General features: G+C 41.2%; 1 long non-coding RNA gene across 1 annotated transcript; it reads right to left on the bottom strand.

Moving 5' to 3' along the window:
• Window positions 1-1,732: 1,732 nt before the first annotated feature.
• LOC117355059 lies at window positions 1,733-14,587 on the bottom strand. The gene is made up of 3 exons (XR_004538271.1): window positions 14,419-14,587; window positions 9,004-9,157; window positions 1,733-2,085 (listed from the first exon to the last, which is right to left on the bottom strand). It is a non-coding gene; the product is annotated as an uncharacterized LOC117355059 (long non-coding RNA).
• Window positions 14,588-16,484: the final 1,897 nt, after the last annotated feature.

Genomic DNA, 16,484 nt, shown 5'->3' with positions numbered 1-16,484 from the left:
GAGAGGATAGCAGAAAGGAGGCTGGGTGCCTGTGCCCTTTACGAAGAATGTGCCAGGGCAGACCGCTCACCCCCCCTCCCCCCCGCACCCCCTACTGCACCAGTGGCCACAAGCCCCATAATCTCAGCAGGATCTAGCCTGACCCCTAGCAGTAGTACCAAGAGACAACACTGTTGAATGTCCATATGTAACTTTCAGAAATATGCATAAGTGCCAGAATACAGTACTCCCCTGAAATTCGCAGGGGTTCCATTCCAGGAACACCAGCAAATTTTGAAAAATCGCGAATACAGTTTTTCAGCTGATCGAAGGCAGGAGAGGGCAGCTGGGGCACCGGCGGATGCTTAAATTGTACTTATGAAGCCGGGCACATTATCCGACCGCCTCTTCCTGGTACTTAAGTCATGGTTACACCAATTAGGAGCTGCTTTGATAGCCAGATAGCGTGTCAAAGCAGCTCCTGATTGGTGTAACCAAGACTTTAGAATCAGGAAGAGGCGGTCAGAAAATACCGCAAATTACTGAGTCCGCAATTTGCGAACCGCGAACTTACAGGGGTTTACTGTACTGGCATTTATGCCCATATGTGTGTACATAAGAATGTAAATGCCTCGTATTCTAAGAATGTAAAGGGGATGGGACTTGATATACTGCTTTTACTGTGTGGTTGCAATCAAAGCAGTTTACATAGACAGGTACTTATTTTGTACCAGGGGTAATGAATTGTTAAGTGACTTGCGCAGTCACAAGGAGCTACATCAGGGGTCTCAAAGTCCCTCCTTGAGGGCTGCAATCCAGTCGGGTTTTCAGGATTTCCCCAGAATATGCATGAGATCTATGTGCATGCACTGCTTTCAATGCATATTCATTGGGGAAATCCTGAAAACCCGACTGGATTGCGGCCCTCAAGGAGGGACTTTGAGATCCCTGAGCTACATAGTCCAAGGACAGGCTGTTGTCTGTGATGAAATATTATTCACTGATAATAGTGTGCAATCTTTTTAAAGAGTGCACTTTGGGGGGGATTTTTTTTTATATATGGTTCCAAATGTTAGGTGCTATTTCCACACCAAAAACCATTCTAATGGATGCAAGGTGGTGAAATGTGGCATAAATGGCATATCTGTGTGAAACATACATATGTGCCCATTTACACTGTACAGAATAGTGCCTAAATGTTTCTGCGCAGATCTGCAAAATAGCGTAATGATGGAATGGCCATGGGTCAGGGGCTTTCACTTAAGATGCTTGCAGTGTTATAGAATAGTGCGGATCTGCATCCCATAGTTTTGGTTGGTGTAACGCCTCGCTCCCAAAGTTGAGCTCAGATCTCAGTGCTTTGTCCTCTTCATAAACTATCTTTCAGCACAGATTTATTTTTTGGTGCCAAATTTTGGAGCACAATTTACTGAATCGAAGAACATAAGAATTGCTATACTGGGACACACCGAAGGTCCATCAAGCCCAGTATCCTGTTTCCAAGAGAGCTGATGACTGTTTTAGGAAAAATTTCTTTTTGAGTCACAATTTACTTTATGGCACTTGGGTATTTATTTACTTAAAACTTTTTTTTTACCGTTTACAAAAAAAACCTAAATGGTTTACATCAATTAAAACATACATAAAATAAAAACAAACTGTGTCATAAAATCTATGTAATTAAACAATTTCTTCTCTTCAAATGTCAACTAATAAATCACAAGATTACAATAGCAAATATAGTTAAGCTGATTCTTTTCTTCAAATGCCGACTAATAAATCACAAAAATGCAGCAACAAACAGCTGAGTTTTTAAGTGTTTTCTTAAACTGAAACCGATTTACACACAGTCACAATTGGTCCACCAGAGCATTCCACATTTTAACACCAGCAATAAGAAGATTATTTTTCTCCCCCATAGTTTGGAAACCCTATTGAATTTTCAGCTACAAAACATCTCTTGCCCTTGGTCACCGGTGATTTGGTCCAATTGTGAATTGCAGAGGTCTGGGTCTCCTGGATCTGCGAGATCATTTGGATCCACCCTGTTCCCACCAATTCCATCTTTAGCATGGCAGATCTAGTGGTGCTCTGGCTTTTATCTGCCTGTGAGAGAAGGTCATGCATGGTTTGAAGCTGGATTGCCTGATTCCATCTGGTGTCCCTGTCAAGGACCATAGGAGCAGGGTATCTGGAAGAGAGGAAAGGCTGGTGTAGGGAAGGATAGGGACAGTGTGCATGGGAGAGGGAAACGGTTGCCAAATGTATGTAGGGGAGGATAGGAGCAGCGTGCTTGGGGGATGAGGCATGGAGGTATATGTGTATACGGAAGATAGGATTAGAATGCCTAGGAAGGAGGCACTGAAGTGTTCTCCCCTCAACAATTGCTGCCTGAGCCCTCAGGTCAAGAAAAGCAAACATGGAGATAACTGTGCAATCTTATATCCTGCTGAATCCTCATTAATTAGAGTTCTAGGTGGGTTACAGACAACATATTGTTACATAGAATTTTGTATAGAGTTAAATATGTTAGAAAGAATTATACATTCCTACATAAAGTTATAAAATTATATATATAGTCTGAGGTAATATATCATACATACAGTGGTGTAGTAAGGAGGGGTGGGGGGGCGGTCCTCCACAGGCACCCATCCTGCTCTCCATCCCCCCCCGCTCCCCACTACTGCACGCATGCACCCCTTCTCTCATACCTCTTTAACATTCTTGGCACGAGCAGCAACCCCCAACCTGTTGCTCATGTCGTGAATGTTAATGAGATATGGGGGGGGAAGGGGAGGGTGCGCTTGCATGGTAGGAGGGAGTGAGGAAGGAGCAGATGGGGATGGGGTGGAGAATAGTGTGGGGGAGGGGCACCACCATCCCAGGCGCCTGTCACCCTAGCCACGCCACTGCATACATAGCAGCTGACCATTAACATTGTCTTTGGTTTGGGTGACTTGTATTATTAGTCTGAGTCTCTCTGGGCCCCTGGTAGGGATTTCTTTAAAAAGTCATGTTTTTAGATTTTTGTGAAACACTGTGTATACTGTGGCTGTGCAAATTTGCTATTTGAATGATTTTCTGTGAGATGTCTTGTATTTTATATCTTTCAGAGTTGGGAATAATAGGGTCAGGTTATTAGTTACATTGGTCCACAAATCTACCTAATAGTTCAGTAAATCTGGGGAAGCTATTACGGGTATCTTAATGTAGCATTTTAAATGCTACACAGCATAGTTATATAAGCAGTGGTGTGACGTGGTCAAATCTTGACTTGTAATTTATGAGTTTTGCTGCCGTGTTTTGTATCAGTTGGGAGTTTTTTTCATCAATTTCACAGAGATACCCTAGCATGAGCATTGCAGTAGTCTAGTAGTGGCAATATCATTGACTGCACTAGTAACCTGTAGTGCTGTTGGAAGAAGTAAGGTCTTACCCTTCTTAGTTTTTGTAGTATAAGAAAGGATTTTCAGACTATGTTGTAAACATGATCTTCAAAATTTAAAGAGCTATCTAAAGTGACTCCTGGTACTTCGGAGGTTTTCTCAAAGTTTGAAGCTGGTTCCAGTTGTCAGAATAATAGTAGATGAGATTAGGTGCGAGTCACCCAAACCATAATAGTTTGGCTTTTTCTATGTTTAATTTGAGATGTTATCTCCCCACCCATTCTTGCACTTTATTTAGTGTCTGGGCAATATTGTAGTCATGCTTTCATGGTTCAGACTGAAAGACATCATCTACATATGAGAAGAGCTACTCCCCTGGTCTGAGGCTTATCGAATTCAATGGGGTGATGAAAATGTTATATGATAGTGGTGAGATAGGAGATCATTTTGGTACTCTGCATGGTGGAGACCAGTAGTCAGAGAAGGCTCCATCTTTTAACACTCTTTAGTGTTCTTTCATCAGGAAGCCTTGGAACCATTGTAATACCATTCCTGAGATTCCTATTTCAACTAGTCTATATAGCAGCAGAGTGTGGCTGACCGTTGTCAAATGTTGCTGAGACGTCAAACAGTAGTAGTAACATATGTTTACCTGTGCTTAATACTGATCTAACTCTCAATGTCAGATAAATTAGCATGTTTCTGTACTGTGTTAATTTCTGAATCCTTGTTTGGAGGGTAATAGTAAATTCCATTTTAAAAAAATAATCTTTTAGTTGGGTGGTGACTACAAACTCTATTAACTTCGTCATGAATGGTATGCTTGCTACCGATCTGTAGCTTGCAGCTTGGGACAGGTCTACAGTAGGCTCCTTTAGAGATAGGTATAAGTAGAATTTCCCTGAATTCCTCTTGAGAACCATCCTTGCTCAGTGTAAAATTAATCATCTCGACTAACCAAGTAGACGAGCCTGGAGATAGGTCATGAATGTGCCCACAAGAATAGGTGTAGGTTGAAGGAGATCATAATAACAAAAGCTGTGTCAGACCAAAGGTCTATCAAGCCTAGTATCCTGTTTCCAGCAGTGGCCAATTCAGGTCACAAGTACATGGCAAGATCAAAAAACAGATTTTATGCTGCTTATCCTAGGAATAAGCAGTGGATTTCCTCAAGTCCATATTAAAAATGGCTTATAGACATTTCTTGTAAGAACTTGTCCAAGCCTTTTTAAACCCTACTAAGCTAACTGCTTTTACCTACCACCTTGTCTGGTAATAAATTCCAGAGATTAATTACACATTGAGTGAAAAAAAAATATTTTCTCTGGTTTGTTTTAAATTTACTACTTATCGTAGTAGCTTTATTGCATGCCCTTAGTCCTTATATTTTTGGAAAGCGTAAACAAGCGAGTAACGTGTACCTGTTCCACTTCACTCACTGTTTTATAGACCTCTATCGTATTTACTTTACTTCAGTCGATTCTTTTTTCCAAGCTGAAAGAGCCCTAGCCTGTCTAGTCATTCCTTATAGGGAAGTCTTCCCATCCCTTTTATCACTTTCATCACCCTTCTCTGTATCTTTTCTAATTCCACTGTATCTTTTTTCCAAGTTTCCAAGTTTATTAGTTTTTAATATCCCGACCTTCAAGTGAATATCTGACCGGTTAACAATGTTTTTTGAGAAGGGTGACCAAAATTGCATACAGTATTTGAGGTGCAGTTACACCATGGAGTGATAATCATTATAACATTCTCAGTTTTGTTCTCCATTCCTTTCCTAATAATTCCTAATATTCTATTTTCTTTCATATCTGCCACAGAACACTGAGCAGGGATGTTCAATGTATCATCTACCACATCTAAATAATTTACCTGGGTGGGGATTTCATAAATTTCTTAAAACTTGTTTGGTTCAATCACTCAATAGTCTGGGTTTTTTTCTAGAATAATCTAAGTTTTTTGTAATAATTCCCTCATGTGTTGAGGTTCTTTTGATTCCAATCCACACTGAACCTAATTGGATAGACGAAGAAAATAAGAACCTGAATTGAACCATATACCATGTAGTGTAGTCTGGATTCCTCTTCCCTACATGCATCACTTTGTGCTTGCTCACAGATGTGGGGAAAGCCACTGCTTGCTCTGGGATTGATAGCATGAAACATTGCTACGATTTAGGTTTCTGCCAGGTACTTTTGGCCCAGATTGGTCACAGTTGGAAGCAGGATACTGGGCTAGATCAGTGGTCTCAAACTCGCGGCCCCGCCAGGTACTATTTTGAGGCCCTCGGTATGTTTATCATAATCACAAAAGTAAAATAAAACAGTTTCTTGATCATATGTCTCTTTAGCTATAAATCACAATATTATTATTTAGACTTAGCTAAAAGGAAAGATTTATAAACTATAAAGTTATACCTTATGCAAAATTGTCATTTCTTTAATGACATTAACTATTTTTTTCTGAGGCCCTCCAAGTACCTACAAATCCAAAATGTGGCCACATTGAGTTTGAGACCACTGGGCTAGATGGACCATTGGTCTGACCCAGTATGACTATTCTTATATTCTTACTAAATGTCATCTGCCATTTAGATGCCCACTCTCCATGTCTTGTAACTCTTGCATATTTTTCACAGTCCTCTTGCGATGTAACAACTTTGAATAACTTTGGGCTCCTTTTACTACGCTGCAATAGCGTTTGCAGCGCACGCTAAACCCACGCTACGCGGCTAGAACTAATGCCAGCTCAATGCTGGCTGCGTTAGCGTCTAGCGCGCGTGGCAATTTAGCGCGCACTAAGCATGCGCTAAAACCGCTATTGCAGCCAATCACCTCACTCAATATTCCCATTTCTAGATCACTTTATAAATATGTTAAAAAAGCAGCAGTGCCAGCAAAGACCCCTGGGAATCCCTATTATTTACCTTTCTCTGTTGAGAATATTGACCATTTAACCCTACTCTTTGTTTTGTTTTTTTTATCTTTTAACCAGTTCTTAATCCACAATAGGGCACTGCTTCCTATCCTATCGGCTTTCTAATATCCTCAGGAGCTGTTCATGAAGTACTTTATGAAATGCCTTCTGAAAATCCAGATACATCATATCAATTGGCTCATCTTTATCCATGTTTATTGAATCCTTAAAAAAAAAACAGATTGGAAGCATGCAACACCCTCCGCCCCCCCAACTTATCATTTCTATAGCACTACAAGACGCACGCAGCACTAACCTTTCACAGATGGATAAAATCCAGATCCCTACTAGTTCTACTGTGGCAGAGGATCCAGGGATCTGGCTTTTTACCGTACATGAACCTGTCCTGTAGATAGATAAAAGTTGAATCCCTGCTGATTTGTAGTGTTATTTAATAGATTATAGTGGGGCTGTTTTTGAAGGGGTACTGAGTACCAGCACCTTTTCCATTACTTGATAAAACTGACCCATGGTCCCCAAGTATTAGAAAAGCTCAGGTTCTGCACACTCGGGAGGTGGAGGGGTGTCATCAAGGTGCGTTAAAGACTCGCCATTTAGTGCACCTTGAAGCTCCATGGAATCCAGCAACCTGCAGTATCTCAGTACTGCAGGTTGCTGAATCTCATCTTATGAGAATAATGCTGCCTTTAAGCCACCTTGTAAGCAGCATTATTCCTGTGGCCCAGGAGCATTGGGTCATGCAAAGCTGTAGCCTGAATCCCTTCCCTCCCCCAACAGAACCCTACAATGCAGTTACCCCAGCCCCAATCCCTCCATGTAGGCTGCAGGTGGAATTTCCCCCCCTAGACAGAACCCCAGAATGCAGTAATTTTTCCTTATACAGAGTGGCCAGGAGTGACAAGGCATCACTCCTGGACACCCCCTCAGACCCCACCAGATAATCCTTGGACCCCATCAGACACCCACGGACCTCCATGGTGGTACAAGTAGCCACCAGGGGGTTCTGGGTGGCTAGGGGGCCCTACATGGGGTGCTGGGGCCAGGGGACAAGGTGATCACTGCATTATGGGATTCTGTGAAAAGGGGAATTCAGCCAGCAGCCCAAGAGCATCAGGCCACGGCTTTGCACGGCTGGATGCTCCCACATAGTAAAATAACCTCAGCAAGAAGCTAGGGTTATTTTACCATCGTTTTTTCGGCCCTAACATGACTTGTGATATATCACCGCATGTTGCGTTGGGTAATTAGCATAGTAATGAGATGCATAACATGCATTTGCAAGTTATGCATCTCATTACTGAGTAACACAAGACAATTTATATATCGCCACACTAATTTTGGCCCTGCAGCATTAGACCTGTTTAAGTCATGGTAAGGGCCATTTATCTTGACTTAGACACCTAATGTTGCTTGATGAATTCCCCTCTCAGTGCTGCCTTTTCATAGATTCTGTGGCTGGTTGCAGGGGGGTCTAACTACTGTGGGGTGGGTCCCTCAGTGATCACTGCACTCTTTTGGAATGAACTAGTATTTGAGTACATGCACTTTTTTTGCCAGAAAAAAACGCACTGGGTAGAAACAATGCCAGACTTCCACTAACCTGTCACAGACAGGTAAAATCTGGATCTTCACTGGACCCTCCATGCTAAAATATCCATTGGATCCAGTGGACCTGATTTTGCATTCTGTTAAATAGATAAAACTGGATCCCACACACTATTTAAGATGGAATTGATAAAAACTGGGACGATCCAGAGGATCTGAGTTTTATCTATGTCCAAACTACAATAGTATCCTGTTTGAGTTGAAAGTGTTCTATGATTTTAATTTATTAAACTTAGGGAATACAGGATAAAAGTACAGCCTAGTGTTACAAAAAATAATAATATCAATCATGGAAATAAAATAGTAGAAAATACAGAAAGCTGAAAAGTCACTTTGCTTGCATGAATCTGAAAGAGAATAATTTTCCCCTGAAACTTCTGGATAGACTAAAAATTGCACAGAAAAGTGTATTCAAACATAAAATCTGGGGGGAAAAAAGGCCTAAGAAATATTTGCCCAGTTCTTAAATTGAACTTTTTGGGGCAAAGATTTTGCAAATGCCTTTTTTACTTTGTACATTTCTTTGCTCCCTTAATGAGATTTCAGGAATTGAAATCGTTGAGCAAAAGATTCACTGTGACATGCAGGGGGATGTTATTTCCTATCACTGCTGATTCAGTTTGTCTGTCAATATTTCAGGCCCTCAGCTAATCTATCTAATAGTTTTGGAATGTGAGTTGAGAGCTATGCACACTCTCTTCTCCTCCCCCCACCCCCACCCCCTGAGAAGAGTCTCTGTAATAGGCAGAGGAGGTGATGTGTCCATGCATGCTACTGCATATAAACTGTAAGCAAACTGGGGCAAAAGGCCGATGTAGATGATAAGCCAAAGGTGCCTGTTGAGTGAAATGCCAAGTAGATGCATGTCTTGCAAAGGCCTCTGGGTTGTCCATCATCAGCCAATCAATGACACTTGAACCTGGGTTGACCAGGTCATCTTGCTACCTCTGCTGAAAGCTGAGGGAAATTCATAGGTCACCTTTTAGAATGACAATTAGTACATGAGGATATGGTAATGCTGAAGTCCTTTAAAGAATTCCTTTCTTTCCTTAAAAACATCTACATACAGCACACACAGAAAAGTAAATGCACTCACTGTTCTTCACATGCTGAGAAACAAAAGACTTTTAGGAAACAAGCCCTCTGTCTGATCAGAGGGACCCTTAGGGATCAGTAGTATGAATTTCACAGCTTTTTTTTTTCTTTTTCTCTCTTTTGCATGCCTCAGCTAGAACGTGCTCAGATGAAGTCTGAAAAAGATTAAAGCAAAAAGCAACCCTTGAGCTGTGTTCTTTAACATATCAATATATGTCTGCTGTAGGAAAGCAAGCCTCTGTTCCGGTTGCATATTCCAAGATAACCCATTTGTAAAATCAAAATCAAAATTATTTAAAAATGTCTGATCATTTCTTCCCTCAGCATATTACTCTGAAGATCAGTTATGGAAACCGTGGATAATTTGTTGCACTTGTACGTATTTGTTATTACATGTAATCCTTCAATTTGCTTAAGAGAATTCCTCAAATCCCCAGGAAGATCAAACGCTTTAAAGCCTTTGTTTGCATTTGCATGTAAGTCTGAGTACTTTCTCACTGCAAAATGGCCTAGAGAACATTCTTTAAGCCCTTGTTAACTGCCAACAAAAACCCCCCGTGGGTGCAGCCTTTGAGGTGTGCATTTTGAAACAGAAACATTTCAACTGAATTTCAGCCTTTAGTGCCACTGGGCAAGGGACATGACAGTTTTCACTTAACCCTATCCTTCTCCCTGCTGAAACCAATATGGGGAGCAGGGGAGGCAATATGATCTGGAGCTAGTAGCTTCTTTTTCTTAGCAATTCTGAAGGCATTGTTTGGGGTGGATTCCTAAATCTCAGACATATTGCATGGTGACTGAGAAAACTGATAATCTGAGGCGATGTATGTTAATATATTCAAGGTTGATTCAGAATTCTGCTTTCATAGCGAGTTTTTTTTTTTTTTTTTTTTTACATATATAGGGGAAATTCTACAAATGGCACCCTACTGGCACCTAAGAATTAAGAAATGCTGTTTAAAATGGTGAAAAACGTTAAAGTGCCTATGGGTGCCTAAAAAATCTGCGCCCAAACTGTGCCTTCATAGGTGCTTTAGGCCGCCTAATGCCACTGTGGGTGTGGATAATGTTGGAAGTGGCGTTAGGCGGCCTATATATCTGTCTCACCACTTTGTGTTCCCTGGAACCACTCGCACGTGTAATGCCTATCTGTTTACCTACCCTTCCCCAAAGGGATGCACCTACAAAAGATTCCTCAATAGAACTCTCTCGTACCAAGCTGGCAGATGGACAAACTGCCTGACCACCCTCATCTCATCTGCCCCATCTTACTCATCCTTCAGGAAATCTCTCAAATCTTTCCTCTATGACAAATTTCTCGAAACCCCTCCCCCCCCCATCACCAAATAACCAAATTCTACCCCTCAATCAAATACTTCCATCCTGTAATTGATACTGGTTGCTTTTCTTGTCATTCACCACCCTGCATTCTCGCCATATATGTAACTATCATTGCATAGTAAACCGCTTCACCGCATTATTCTGTCCCTTGCATTGCATTTTGCTCTATAAGTCTCTCGCATTGCTTTTTTTCCACTATATAAATATCTCTGCTGTATATGTACAGTCTCCTGCATGGTAAATCTGCATTGTTCTTCGCTGTATAAACACCTTTACTGAATATGTACAGTCCTCATTGTATCTTCGCTGTAAATGTACAGTCTCTTACACTGTAAACCGCTCTGAACTGTTTGTGGTACTGCGGTATACAAAATAAAGTTATTATTATTATTAAAGCGCCTAAGAAGACAAAGATAGGCGTCGGAAATGTAGGCTTGGAAAACCCTGCCTACATTTCTGGAACTCCCTACAGCCATTTCCTCATAGCGATCTGCACGGGGCAGGAGCGTAGGAAGATCGCTCCTGCCCCAAAAGCCCTCTAGACCACCAGGTAAGGCCGGGAAAGCGGCAGGGAGGTGGGGGGTGGGTCAGAGCCGGATAATCGCAGTTTTTCACCATTCGCAGTCCGGCTCTGCCCGTATCCCCTGCAAATGACGAGGGAGAAGTATATGCTGATAGTGTGCTTACTACTACTACTACTAACCATTCAGTCATTTCTAACCCTTGGATACTCTGTAGGCCATTCCTCGCCATGCTTCCCTGTTTTCCACGGTTTCTTTCAATTGCTTGATGTTCATTCCCATGTCATTCTTGATGGTATCTGGCCAATGGGCCCTTGGTCTCCCCTGCTTCCTTAAATGTATAGAATACTGCCATCCTCACAAGTAAGAACATAAGAATAGCCTTACTGGGTCAGACCAATGGTCCATCAAGCCCAGTAGCCTGTTCTCACAGTGGCCAATCCAGGTCACTAGTACCTGGTCAAAACCCAAGGTGTAGCAATATTCCATGCTACCAATACAGGGCAAGCAGTGGCTTCCCCCTTGTCTTTCTCAATAACAGACTATGGACTTTTCCTCCAAGAACCTGTCCAAACCTTTCTTAAAACCAGCTACGCTATCTGCTCTTATCACATCCTCTGGCAATGCGTTCCAGAGCATAACTATTCTCTGAGTGAAAAAAAATCCGGTTTTAAAAGTATTTTCGTGTAACTTCATCGAGTGTCCTCCTAGTCCCTAGTGTTCTATAATTAAGCACTCAACTTGTAGAGCATGCAATGCTGGGAGGAAGGGGGGTGGGTTCACATGGGTGATGATGTGGATAACGTGAGGAATGACCTAGTGAGGCTTGATGAATGCTCTGCTGTGACAGCATTTTTTTGCACTGACATTTGAGTTCATTTCCACATTTATTAGAGACTACCAATGATGATATCCGTTTTATTGATGTTGTGATCCCTGAGGCAGGCTCTATGTAGCTGAAACACGGACCATGTAGGGTCACCTTGATTTGTCTTAATAAAGACTTCTTCCACCCATCATCATTGATTCTTAGTACTATTGACTTCCATGGCTGAAGAACCTTTTAGATTCCACTTTTGGTGTTCTTTACTTTTATATTCTTCCCACTTTCCAAGAGGATTCATAGCGGATTACAATGAATTAAAACCTCAGCATCTGAGAGATGTTCAGTTCAGTAAAGTTTTACCTCTTTATACATACAGATATGTTTTTAAAGCTTTTCTAAAACATATGTATGATGAAATTTGTCTTATTTCTCGATGCAGAGAATTCCAAATCATAGCACTTTGGTATGAAAAAGAGTAATCATAAAAATATTTGAAATTAATATTTTTTAAGGATGAAAACCTATCTGGAAAGTTTGTAAGAAGTGAGAATTATGTCTATGCACTGGAATAGCTAGTAGTTTAATAAACTTCTTCAAAATTTTCACTCTACAGTAAAGAGATTTATGGTCTAGACAAGCTCGTTTATATTGAATCCATCTATTCACTGGTAGCCAATGCAACTCGGCCAAGAGTGGGCTAAGATTGTCAAATTTACTCTTTATCAGAATCAATCTAGTGACAGCGTTTTACATCAATTGTAACTTTTTTTGAAGTTGGATCATAACATTACAGTAAAGTAAGTTACAGAAATCTAACAGGGAAAGTAGCACAGATTTAGCTTTAGTCCTAAAACTCCATGCAGTCAAAGATCATCTTATTGCTTGAAACTGTCTCCATTTAAAGAAAAACGTTTTAGCTAAAGTGTTAATTTGCTTCTGAAAAGACAACTTGGAATCCAAAATAACTCTGAGAACTTTTGAGCTATTGTCAATTTTTAGATTTTCTCCTGGATGTAGTAATAGCTCTTTTTTTTGGGGGGAGGGGTTAATTCTTGCTTGTCCAGTTATCCACTAAAGAAATATGTTGCTTACATAATTGAAAGTATCTTCAAATGAATGAAGAACAGAACACAGCAGGAAGATGTTGTCATTTGCATATAACAAAATAGTGAATCCAAGGTCCGAAAGCAATTTTCCCAGAGGACTAAAATGCATATATTAAATATATTAAGTAAAAGAAGCAAACCCTGTGGTACTCTGCAGCCTGGGTTCAATGGAAATGTACACAATAAATTTATTTCTTGAGAAATTGTTCAAACCAAGCCAATACTGTACCAGCAGAGAATGATTGATCACATCAAAGGCTGTTGAAATATCAAATTGCAGCAAAACAGCCTGTTCTCCTCTACTTAAGATAATCTTAACCTTTGAAGTAAGAGCTTTAAGTAATGTTTCTTGATCTAGAATTGTGTTGTGTAACGTGTACAACATTAAAACACTCAAGAAAATTCTGCAATTATTTACTAGAAATTCCATTCGCATGGCGATCCAGTTATCTACTGCCATGTGATCTGCTCCTAGTGATTAAATCGTCTGAGTAAAAATCCCTTTTGTAAAGATAAATTTACAAATTCAGTAAGCCAAGTTACAATTTCTATAGGGGCTCTTGCTAGCAAATAGGAAGAGCATATATCCAATGGACACGGTTTACTGAATCATTTTAAATGTCACTGTTCAAAACTACAGAAGGGCTGGAGGAGGAATAAAATGAGTGAGACACAGGGCTCCTTTTACTAAGCTGCGATAGGGCTTTATCACATGGAATAGCGCGTGCTACCCGCTAACGCCAGCATTGAGCTGGCGTTAGTTCAAACCACGTAGCGTGGGGTTAGCGCGTGCTAATCTGCTGCGTGCGCTAAAAACGCTAGCGCACCTTAGTAAAAGGAGCCCATGGTGAACTAGGAGGAGGAAGGGAAAGAAAAATGAGAGAGGAAGGTGGCAGGTGAGAAATAGGAGGAGAGGGTATAAGGTGTTACTGTCTAACGGGAAGGGGTAAAACGCGGACCTCACGGACCTGACGGATCTAAACCGCACGTCCTTAAAAATCTGAGGTCTGTGCCGCTTGTAGTTAAATTTCTGGCTCTGACAGACCTCGGTGACAATTTAGCGCTGACGGATCCGTCTCAGCATAGGGAGTGAAAAGTATTAGGATCCGTCAGCACTACAATGTCATCGAGGTCTGTCAGAGCCGATTTACTGGGGCTGCAGGAAACCAGTTTAAAGGATTCGTTTTAGAGCCGCTCCAGCACTAGTCTCTGGCTCCGACAGACCTCGATGACATTGTAGCGCTGACGGATCCTAATACTTTTCCCTCCCTATGCTGAGACGGATCCGTCAGCGCTAAATTGTCACCGAGGTCTGTCAGAGCCAGAAACTTAACTACAAGCGGCACGGACCTCAGATTTTTAAGAACGTGCGGGTTTAGATCCACGAGGTCCATCAGGTCCGTGAGGACCGCGTTTTACCCCTTCCCCTGTCTAACTTCTACTATACAGATACAACTCTCTGCATAGTCTTCAGGTTTTTGTACTGAAGCAAGGACTTCTCTAAGTTACTGGCCACTGTAAGAGTTTCCTGTTCAGCCAACCCCTAATTCCTTAATTTTGATGTCACCAGACAGACTCTGAATCAATTGAACAGTTCCTTAATAACGGAGCAAACAACTTACAGTCAGATGATAGTTCAATGCAGTTCAAGCCTGTACATTCCTTCTCTTTCCACTAACATTTCAGGACTGTGCTAGGAGTGTCCACACTGTGGAGATGACACCGTTCTCCAGATTTAGAAGTAATCTAAACTGTATTCGATTGTCAGAATTAAATGGGTGGAAAACCTGGTGGGAGAACACCACACTCAGGCTCACTCTCTGGCATGTGCTCAGCAAATATGGCCACTGCTCTCCTCAGACTGAAGAAGGAGGCGGGCCCAAGCTCTGTGGAAGCAGCCCAGACCACTGGAAGCAAAGCCCTCTGGGAAGTTGAGTCCAAAGAGCGCCCATAACTATTACACATCTAAACAAACATTAACTGAGCAAATGCCCACATAACATGGGGCATAACATAAGGAGTGAGAAGGAAAGAGGTAAAGGACAGAGAAGGTGGAGTGAAGACATGGCAAAAAGCAGGAAAAGAAAAAGAGTGAGGAGGGAGGAAGGACAATATGAAAGGAAGAATTTTTGAGAAGAATGGGAGGAAAGATGAGTAGGAAGAGCTAGAAGCAAGGAAAAAGAATGGTGTGGAGGAGGGAGGAAAGGATTAGGGAAAGAGGGAAAAGGAGGAATTATGAAGAGGTAAGGAGGAAGAATGGATGAAAATGTGAGGAGTGAGGGGTGTGAGCATGAGAGGGAAGGCTGAATGGAAGAATAGAGGTAGCATCTGGAGCCAGTTGGCAACCTTAATGCCAAGCTTTACCTGTTATATAGTGCCTTGGGTATATCTCCTCTAAAAGTAATAAATCCCAGTAAGTACAGTAAATAAGTGAGCAAATAAATAAATAATCTGAACTATCTACCCCTTTCCCTCATTCCCCACAATAAAGTAGGCAAACTACACCTAGGCATATATGTGAGTTTTCTGGCATTTCAACTAGTATTCTATAAAGAAAAGTAGACACCTAGACTTGAAATAGGCACCTGCTTTCCACTGTTCCCTCTAAGATAAATGGGGGGTCTTCCAACTGCAACGTTATCAGTAGAAGGTGATGCTTCAATATTGTGTTTTCAATCACTAGAGACAGGAAGGTTCCCTGGATTCCTGCTGAGCTTGCCTGTCCCTCACTATTGGAAATGTGATAGTGAAACAGCACCTCCCACTGGCAGAACTGTATGTAGAGGGAACAGTACTGCTTAACCCTCTTTTCCTAGGTGCTCTGTTATAGAATTACCTTCCATATGTTTCTCCTGAACTTTGGTGTGAGTGACATTTAAGTGATCTTCCTTTCAGTGATTTTATATTAATGTTACTTGGGAGTTTTTGAAGTGCCTGAAACTTCATAACATTTATTGCCAATTCTTAATACCCATCATTCTCTTCAGTGATTTTTTTTAAATTTAAAGCAGGCCAACCTCTAGTTGGGTTGAATACCTCTGTCCTCAGGGACCATCTGGCCAGTCGAGTTTTCAAAGTCTCTGTCATCCATATTTGTTGTAGATATCCTGAAAACTCAACTGGCTAGGTGGTCCCTGAGGACTGGGCTGAATACCACTGAACTAGAGCATTATTTTCACCATTGTTTTCTTATGCAAAGAACAATTCAAAAGTTCCATTTGTTGACCTCTACTGTCTGCTTCATGCGCAAACTTGAATTTCTTTGCAGTCATAATTACTTCACTTATATCCCAGTCCAATGGCAGATGAGAGTCTTATTAAAGTCACTGAAAAACCAGAGTTTACAGGCATTTAGGACAAGATAGTAACTATTATGGATGAACACAAGTCAAAGTATATGTGCAACAAAATAGAATTGGACTCTTTGAAAAGTACTCTGGAAAACAAAGACAACCATAAAGGTCTATCACACAGTTAAGTTACTGGTAATTCTGAAGATAGAAATGAAGCAAGAATGTCATACTGATCTCTTTTTTAAGTGAGACAGGACATGGGGTTGAAAATGTATGTTGCATACTATATTAATAAACATGCAAATAAGAGTTTAGAGAACCTTAACCTCAGAATGGACTCTTTTGAAAGAACATTTCACTGCAAAACTGTCTCTGAACAACTGAGAAAAATAACA

This window comes from Geotrypetes seraphini, chromosome 2, assembly GCF_902459505.1.
Source record: "Geotrypetes seraphini chromosome 2, aGeoSer1.1, whole genome shotgun sequence".
NCBI lineage: Eukaryota > Metazoa > Chordata > Amphibia > Gymnophiona > Dermophiidae > Geotrypetes > Geotrypetes seraphini.
This window is presented reverse-complemented; position numbering and strand designations above follow the sequence as displayed.